Source organism: Actinia tenebrosa, unplaced genomic scaffold, assembly GCF_029948245.1.
Source record: "Actinia tenebrosa isolate PJP-AT-01 unplaced genomic scaffold, QUT_ActTen_1.0 PGA_scaffold15__27_contigs__length_11533743, whole genome shotgun sequence".
NCBI lineage: Eukaryota > Metazoa > Cnidaria > Anthozoa > Actiniaria > Actiniidae > Actinia > Actinia tenebrosa.
The window spans coordinates 438,285-447,171 of record NW_028292575.1 but is presented as its reverse complement, the minus strand read 5'-3'; the positions used below and the strand labels follow the sequence as shown (position 1 = coordinate 447,171).

Genomic DNA, 8,887 nt, shown 5'->3' with positions numbered 1-8,887 from the left:
CATTTATTTCTTTAAAATGTATGTAGGAATTACTGCAATATAACCCAATAATTCTGTTTTCGTCAGAATAAGCTTATGGGGGATTAAAACTCTTGTATTTTCAAACAACATGTTCTCTCAAAGCACCCAACAAACGTCTCAAACGAGATGTCTGCTGGACGAAAAATAACAAAATCATCGTGACATTTGCGTAGGTACTTTCTAAAAGCATGAGCTATTCGTTTTTAATGAATTTTTTTTAGTCTGTCAGCAAAGGGCTTTTTGGCTTTCATTTTCGAAAAAGCACTCGGGGAGAAATTCCCAACATATGCGTTTCCTTATGTTTCCTTTTATTATTTGTTGGCTCTCAATCTTGTCACTTTTCTTTCAATGTTTCGTATGTATGTGACTGTTGATTGAAATCTTCAGAGTTAACGCAATAGAGTAAATTTTGAAATGTTACGTCACGCGGCACGGTCACGGAACGTGACAACGATTTGTTATACCAATCACAACGCTGCTCGTTTTATCAAATTGCCTGGACACCGAATCACGGCACGGCACGTCCTTACCGAGAGCTTTTTCACAGTCACGAAATCTTTTCTGTAATCAGTAACGCAATGATTTGGTGTAACGCAATAGGGTCAGTAATGCCGAAACCGTAAGTAAACAGGAATACCTTTTGAGGGCATCCCATGGAGTCAGTGATATAGAAATACGGCATTAAACCAATTAAAGAGATTTAGTTGCATTAGGAATATTTACTCCCACGGAATAATGAGTTTCAACGCTTTTAATATAATGAGCCTTCAATCTTTGTGGCCTCCGCGCGAATGAAACTTTGTCTGTTTTGATTGGTTAATATAAATACCATACCATAATTCTCAAGCATGCACTGACCAAAAAATGCAGGCTCAGGGAAAGGAAGATTAGTGATTGGATGACGATTAACGCTGAGTTAGCATTTCTTATTTTGATGGAGTTCCACAGGTCTAGTGTAGTTACAGCGTAGCTAATGAATAATCATGCTAAAAGATAGGTGGAACTGATCCTATGTGTCGGGAAATCCAAGTATGGGTGTCAAAATAATGAGAAATGTTCGAAATTAGAACCAGGTTGAGGGTAAGTCATTTACAAGAATAGAATTCTCTATTTTTCTCTTAGTTCATTCTGTTCTTTCCGTTTAAATTATTTATTATTATTTTCTTTCTTCGTTAATTTTCATGTATTAGTTAAATCACTAAAAGTCGACCGTTATTCCTGTAACAAAATATTCGTAATAATTCAGTTCAGTACAAGTGTATAATTACCTATATTTTCCTTTCTGTTTTTCGTTTTCATTTATTCATCCATTCACGATTTTTTCCCGCTTCTGCTTATTTTCTTATATAAGCTATATCACTAGAAGTCACTTGTTGTTCCTGTAACAAAATATTCGTAATCTACGATCCAGATTGTGCCTAATGTTATTAACCGCTTCGACATCCTGTTCTATGGCAACTCCAACATGTAGGCGTATACCACCTTTGAACAAAAATGTCCTGTGATATTAATGGCAACCATAGGCTTCATGTTTAATTAGTCTCATTTAAGAGGGCGAAGAATAACCCGTGATGTTTTGATAAAACCAACGAGAAAAGAAGCCGAATTTTTTTATGAAAAAAATATAATAAATTTGATTATTTATCATACTAATATGGTTAGAGCTTTTTTCTGTGTTCTTAGGTAAGTTATTTTTCTCATAAGAGAATAATTTGGGTTGTATCTAACTATTTGACATTAAAAGAATTCATTTACCATTCATGTTTTCCTTTTTTTTACATCAAAGATCGTTGCCATGGCAATACGATAAAGGAACTCATACATTTTGTTGTAAACAACTTGAGAAGATAAATAAAAATGTAAAGTAGATGGTTAGATTTAAGGGGAAAAACGAGAGTTTTGATCGTTAGTACCTAAAGAATAGACATACGAGCTTTAATTTAATTATGTTTTGTAAATAATATCATTGACTAGCTTGCCAATCACTATACCGTGCTATTCATTTGAGCAGTTATGATCTTAAGTGAATGAAAAATTGATAATTGAGCAGTTTCACCTGAAGAGAACGTGTAGGGAAGCTTTTTCTTAAACAAAGAAAGGAACTGAGGAAATAGTATAAGAAGTGATTAGAATGAAAGGTAGGAAGAGAAACAAAGATTAAAAAAGGATTAAAGACTGTATTTTTTCATTATGGTAAATTGTTTTGAAATTTGATTCGTCCCCCCTCGTTTTCACGTCAATTCTAATTAATTTATTTTAAAGTTGTTTTTGACTTATGAGCATTGACCCCCTCAACGAGTTTTTCGCTCCTGGAGTTGATAATGTTCAGAAAAAAAGTATACTTAAATAAAAAAGAAAAGAATGAAGGGAAAAAAGAAAAAAAATTATAGGATGGTAAAAAGAAAGAACATAAATAAAAGAAGAGATTGGTGAATGGATGAATGAATGGATTGATGGATGGATGATGGATGATGGATGGATGGATGGATGGATGGATGGATGGATGGATGGATGGATGATGGATGGATGGATGATGGATGGATGAATGGATGATGGATGGATGGATGAATGGATGGATGTATGATGGATGGATGAATGGATGGATGGATGGATGGATGGATGGATGGATGGATGGATGGATGGCTGGCTGGCTGGCTGGCTGGCTGGCTGGCTGGCTGGCTGGCTGGCTGGCAGGCAGGCAGACTGGCTGGATGGCTGGCTGATGGCTGGATGGATGGATGAATGGATGATGGATGGAGGGATGATGAATAAGTGGATGGATGGATGCCGATGATCATGAATGAATGAAATTGTCACATCTTGTTAGATGTGTTAGTATTTTCGATACCTAATCCGAATACGGAGTCGCCAATCTCCGTCTGGACATAATTGACTTAATGCTTATAGAATCTAAACATTTGGCTAAAATTCAATATACTCTATCAATTATGCTATAATACACCAATTCAAGATTTCTAGACTCGAAAAGAACATCTTTCCGGTAGTAATTCGTAAAATCATCGTCTACGAATGTACTTGTTATTTTGTTCGTCTCGATTGTACTTTTGAAGGATATTTGTTATGCTATGAAAATTTTAGCGCGCATTTAAGTTGCATCTTTAAAGAACCAGCTACCACAAGTACGAAAATGAAGATAAGATCAAACAATACAAGATTATGAAGTACAAGTGATAAGAGAATGAACGCAAAGCAATAACACTGATAAAACGACAGCAGCAACAACAACAGCATAAACAAACAACAAATAGCACCTGCAGAAGCAGAAAACAAAAACAACAGCAGTAACAACAACATCAAGACAAGACAATAGAAGATGAACTGAACAACAACAGTAAAAGCAACAACAACAGATATGAACACACACAATAACAACAACAAACCATGTTCCGAAAAAAAAACATCTTAGCCATTTTTTACTCTTAAAAATGAAATATATTGCTTTGCGATTTCGCTCATTGTTTGTGTCCATGCCTCGCTCTTCCCACGGTTTCAACTCCATGTTCTCCGTCTTATTCCATTAAACTTGTCGCGAGGCTTCCTGACCTGACTGACATGAGAAGGCAACATTTATTGCATATCGGTGGATATTTTCGTATATCAACATTTACTATCAGCTTACAGCTGGAAAAACCGATCAAGTTAATCAGTTAAAGAATTGTCAATCTTTCGAAAACGTGGTTAGAAATAAAGAGATCTGACGTCTAATTATAGTAAAAAAGAAAATTGAAAAATTAAAATTAAAAATATTATTGGGAACCTGAGACTGGGGCGACCACAGCAGTATTTTTTCGACTTCAAATTTTTTTCGTCCTGTCTTTTTTTTTCCTTTCTTTTCTTTTCAAATTTTCAAAAAGCGATTCTATCTACTCTAGCAGATGTTCTGACCAAAGGTACAGTAAAGCGTCAAGAAGGCTATCCATTTATTGACTTGTAGCCTCACTAGAGAAGTGTATTTCTCTTAGCTGCGACTATGAAGCTTTATAGAGAAACACTTGCCCAAATTTAAAGTGACAGTTATTTGTTTTGAAGCAGCTCAGTAGGAGTTCATTTTCATAATGTATTCTTTCCTATCTCCTTGAGTTTTTTAAAGCACTGTCGAGGTGGCGATTCGAAGAATTCTCTTCTCTGCAAGAACAAGAATTGATGAATAATTGATCATGTTTAAGTTCGCTCTTCTTTGTATTTTTCAAACCAATTGAGTCAAAAAGTTAAAGATTGCTTTTCTTTCGTGACAGCTTAACACTTCCAATAAATCATTCGTTTGAAAGCCCCACACTGCAGACATTTAAGAAATAATGAAGCAGTTCTTCTCTCTGAAGCGAAGATATTTTTATAATTCTAATTTATTTATTGATTTTGAGATAAGATTGCTGGCTCGTCCCTAATAAACACAGATTGATATAGAATTTTTTATCGTCCTAAAATATTCTTCTATTATTCTTTAAGTCTTTTGTCGAGACGATATTCAACCTATTGGGTATCTATAGTAACCGTGACGTCATGAAGATAACCCGTCTGTTTTTTTCGCGCGCTTTCATTGGCGTATCTTTACGGATTACAATATGGCAATTATAAAACTGCTCATTCATATTCAATGTTCTTATTTCAATTTTTAATTTTTTTGCAATCTTCTTTTCGATTTCAACTGTGAGTCAGACCATAAGAGACAATAATTAAAAATTTAGAGTCCAAAAAAAAAAAAAAACCAACAACAACAAAAAACAAAAACACACACACACACACACACACACACAAAGAATTTATCGTTGAAGACTAGTCAAGGCTCGTAAAGGTGAGAAATTATTAAGTTGTGTTTATTTTCAGTATTCATCTCTTGTTTAATTGAGTTACTTATTCATGGGATGTTTAAAAAGGAAAATTTAAACTACATCTTGGAAAGCTTGTAGCAAGGACTTATTATGAGATGTAGCGTAGCGAATGTTTGAGCGCAAGTGGCTTCAACACGAAAATTATTGCTCAATCATCTTTTCTTTTGAAAAGGAAAAAGACAAAAAAATGCTTCTTCGCTTAAAACTTTGCATAATATTTTTCACTTTCTTCTTATCTATATTTTTCTTAACACTAATTCTAAAAATGATGTTTTAGCATGAAGTAAACGCATTTTACCTTAATCCACCAGCTCTTGTAAACGAAGGAATTACCAAACCAAAACGTACTTGACAATATTATTTTTCCTTCGTTTTAAAAAAGAAACGGTTCCAATAATTTCATTACATCGATATCGAATTTCCTTATCACCGATTAATAAATACCAAACGTCAATTTAGAAAAAGTATATTTTTTTCCATAAAGCAATTTTATCCATGAGATAATCTTGAAAACGTCATATTTGGCCTCCAGATAATTTCCCTAGCCGTCTAGTTTTAAATCGCTTCGGAGAATATCTTGTGAAATAATACTCTTAGGAAGCGTAAGTTAGTTGCGAAATTTCGAACCCCTCGCACTTGCATTCAGTTTTTCTAGTATCTTAATTTATATTTATCACACCACATTACTGAAATATTCACATTAGTCATCGTCTCCGTCTGTACTTTTTACCAAGCACGTCAAAATTGGCAAATTTATGACAAACTCTTAAGAATTTGAAAAAACTAAAAAATAAGAAAGGTTACTCTCTTAGCTTTGAATAGTGTTGACAGAAGCTCGAACGAATTATTCAAAACAATTGTTCTGAACAGTTTTGAAGGGTTTTTACCTGCCTCTAACTCGGAACTATTTCTTAATTTTCCCTCAGTGAAAAGGATCTTTTTGTGCGAGATCTCGCGTGTTGGACCTCATACATGATGTTGTAGCTTTAGCAATAGTACTTTAATCATGAGACGCTCAGAGTTCATAATGATTTGTAAACTAAATATCATTGACAGGCTTTGCCATTATTCTTATTGTTTCTTAGAAATATAAATTTAGGGGGGATGTCTAAGCTACCATGCGTTCGAGCCCATCTAAGAATAACTATAAACAACTAGTAAGAACATATATACTGTTTACGTGAAAGTTTGATTTCATTGGACGAAAAGTTCAATATTTTCGGTTTGGGAGAACGTTTAAGATACCTTGCCTATACATTGAAAAGCAACAACACTGTTAACAGCGGAAAAAAAAGCAATTAACCTGAAGAAGACCCATTCTTCTCAACATGAAAAAGTAAAAATCAAAAGACTGAATTCTCCATAGGATGTGTTGCTTTATATGAACAGGTACTGAGGGGTTTACCCTCGCGATGATTTTTTTAATGAATTGAAGGACAAAGCGGAGAAATCTTGCAACCGCAAACCGTCACGTTTTATTACGAGTCGCTACAATTGCTGACAGATTTTTATTAACTTCACCAAGAGCAATAAAATGAAAGAATGCGTTGATAATTTTCTTAATTTTACAACCACCTTTAAGGTATTGTTTTGTTATGTCTTTAAAACATTATCGATGGCATACTGATTATCGTACGCAGTTAAAACCCGCCCATATGCACTTCATTACCTAGTAGGAAAGAGAGAGAGAGAGATATTGGGGGTGGGGGGACGCCAACTATGATAGTTTGGGAAATGTACTATAATTTGCACTAAACAAATTTCATATTTTATGATGACCATATAATAACTATAGGTTTTAGTATTTTTTATCCAGAATTACGTGACCAGAGAAACGGAATTCTTATAAAATAATCATTAGAGGTTTTCTTAAATTCCAGCTGCGAATATAAACGAAAAACACCCGCTGCGGCAGCTTATAAATCTGCAAACCTCCTAATGACGTCAGGAAGATAAAATTTAAGGATTTAGTTCTTAAGAACAGTTTAAAAAATAAATTGAGCGACACAAAAGGATAATCATTGAAAATAACTTCAGAAAAAAAGCGGTGTTCCCACACAGCTAAACCGAACTACGAACAGTAATAGTAAGCTTGTATAAAAATTTATGAATTTTGGATTTTTTTTAAGGGGACTGTCATTTACTAGCGCATGAGGGGAGGGGGCTCGGTAACATTGTAGGTGAGGTTACGTTATTTTGAGAAAGTTGTTAGGGGGGGGGGGGGGGGTTATCATATATTGATGAAGGAGGGTAAGTAATTGTTGTCTCTACCATGGGGGGGGGGGGGGGGTTGGCTATGTTTTTAAAGCGTTCCATGTGATTGTTCCTCCCCATGCGCTATAATAAATGAAAGCTCAATTAGCAAGTCGTTGTTGGTTATTGCTAAGAGCTGAGGAAGAATGACGTCACTAAGAAACCAACAAAGTCTGTCTGCAAATGCCTGCCTTTCAGCTATTATGAATATTCTGTTTGCTCGCTGTTTTTAAAGAAGTTGCACAAATCATGTAGAGGTTTATAAGAATCCGTCTTCTATTAGATCTGGTAGGTTTTGTAATATTACTTTGGCGTCCACTGCGCATGCTTTTGAGACTGCGTTTATACTAGTCGTACATTTATTTAGTAAATCTTATGTACTTTTAAATTTACTAGAATGACCCAATCCTCTTCAGCTCTTATATTGTTAACTTCCTTTTTATTTATTTATTATTTTAGTTTTTCTTTTCTTTTTTTTTCGTTTCTTTTCTTTTTTGCCTTTTCACATGAATCATGGGTGAGTACAAAAATTGCATTTTTAAGGATGGGAAATTTCAAGATAAGATAAGAAGGCGCCATCATAATACATTAAAACCGCAACTTACCGTTGAGAAAGAAACCGGCGGCGAACAACCAGATTAACGACAGATAGATACCACGTGATCATATCCCCCAAATCACAAAAAGCACTATTTATTACATATGTTTTTTTTCTAATCTTATCTATTTATTGAACAATCTAGTTATTTTGCTTATTAGATACTTCCTTGGTGCCGATTTTTCTAAGAGCATTGAAAATGATTCTTTTGTTTGATAGGCTTGTGAGTCATTCAAAAAGATCTTATCTATGTAAGCATGTGTATTTGTTTCTACACTAGACTTAATTCCGGCTATTGGCAAATAGTTTAGTATGTCTAGTTAATGTGATAGAATGCATTACCAAAATACGCCGCTGCAAAGGAAATGTGAAGTAGAAAAATATGTTGTTATAAAAAACAAGGCCTTAGAGCAATTTTATAAATAATGGTGTTTTAATATATAAATGTTCTTATAGTAGAAAATGTAATAATGAAAATGTAATAAGAATAATTAAATAAAAACAAAAAACAAAAAAAACGCCGCTGCAAAATTTGGTAAATGCAAATAGTTTTTGCCCTGGAAAATATGCTAGTAAGTAGGCAGTGATTATAATCTACTTTTAATCTTAAATTCTTGAATTTCAGGAAATTCGCAAAAGCCTATTTGGCATAATAATAGTTATTAGGGTTAGCTTAGATTTATTTTTGTTTAATATAATTTTTTTCTTAATTTGAGAAAAAAATAAAATGATATTTTGTTACAAAACAGTTTTATAAAGCTTAGCCATTTTGGTTTTTGATGTGAATTCGTCTACTGATACAACTTTGAACTTCTATCAGTCGCAGCCCGCTTGGATGAATAAATATGCAAAGTTTCTGTACGTATTTTAGCCAGACAGCACATATTGGGCAAACTGCGAATCTTAACGAAATTTTACTTGTATATACAAACGACTTGTTTAGGAGCATGAGAAATTATGGTCAGGACATCGCTATAGAAACACCAACCAAAACACAGATAAATCGTAACGAGATATATGTTTTGTCGTTGGAATGATGATAATAGAAAGACACAAACTGTAGAGATATAAAACAGGTATTGCCTGTTATGTTTTTAAACTAAAAACCGACCGCCGTTCGTACTAGAGATATTTTTTGCAGAAATTGATGTGTTTTGAGCAGGGT

General features: G+C 34.0%; 1 protein-coding gene across 1 annotated transcript in view; it reads left to right on the top strand.

Moving 5' to 3' along the window:
• The first annotated feature begins 4,772 nt into the window (after positions 1–4,772).
• LOC116288852 (3',5'-cyclic-AMP phosphodiesterase 4C) overlaps positions 4,773–8,887 on the top strand; it is a 48,024-nt gene continuing 43,909 nt past the window's right edge. The window contains exon 1 of the mRNA XM_031695711.2: positions 4,773–4,834. The gene's annotated coding sequence lies outside the window, so the exon portion shown is untranslated. The remainder of the gene's footprint in view (positions 4,835–8,887) is intronic.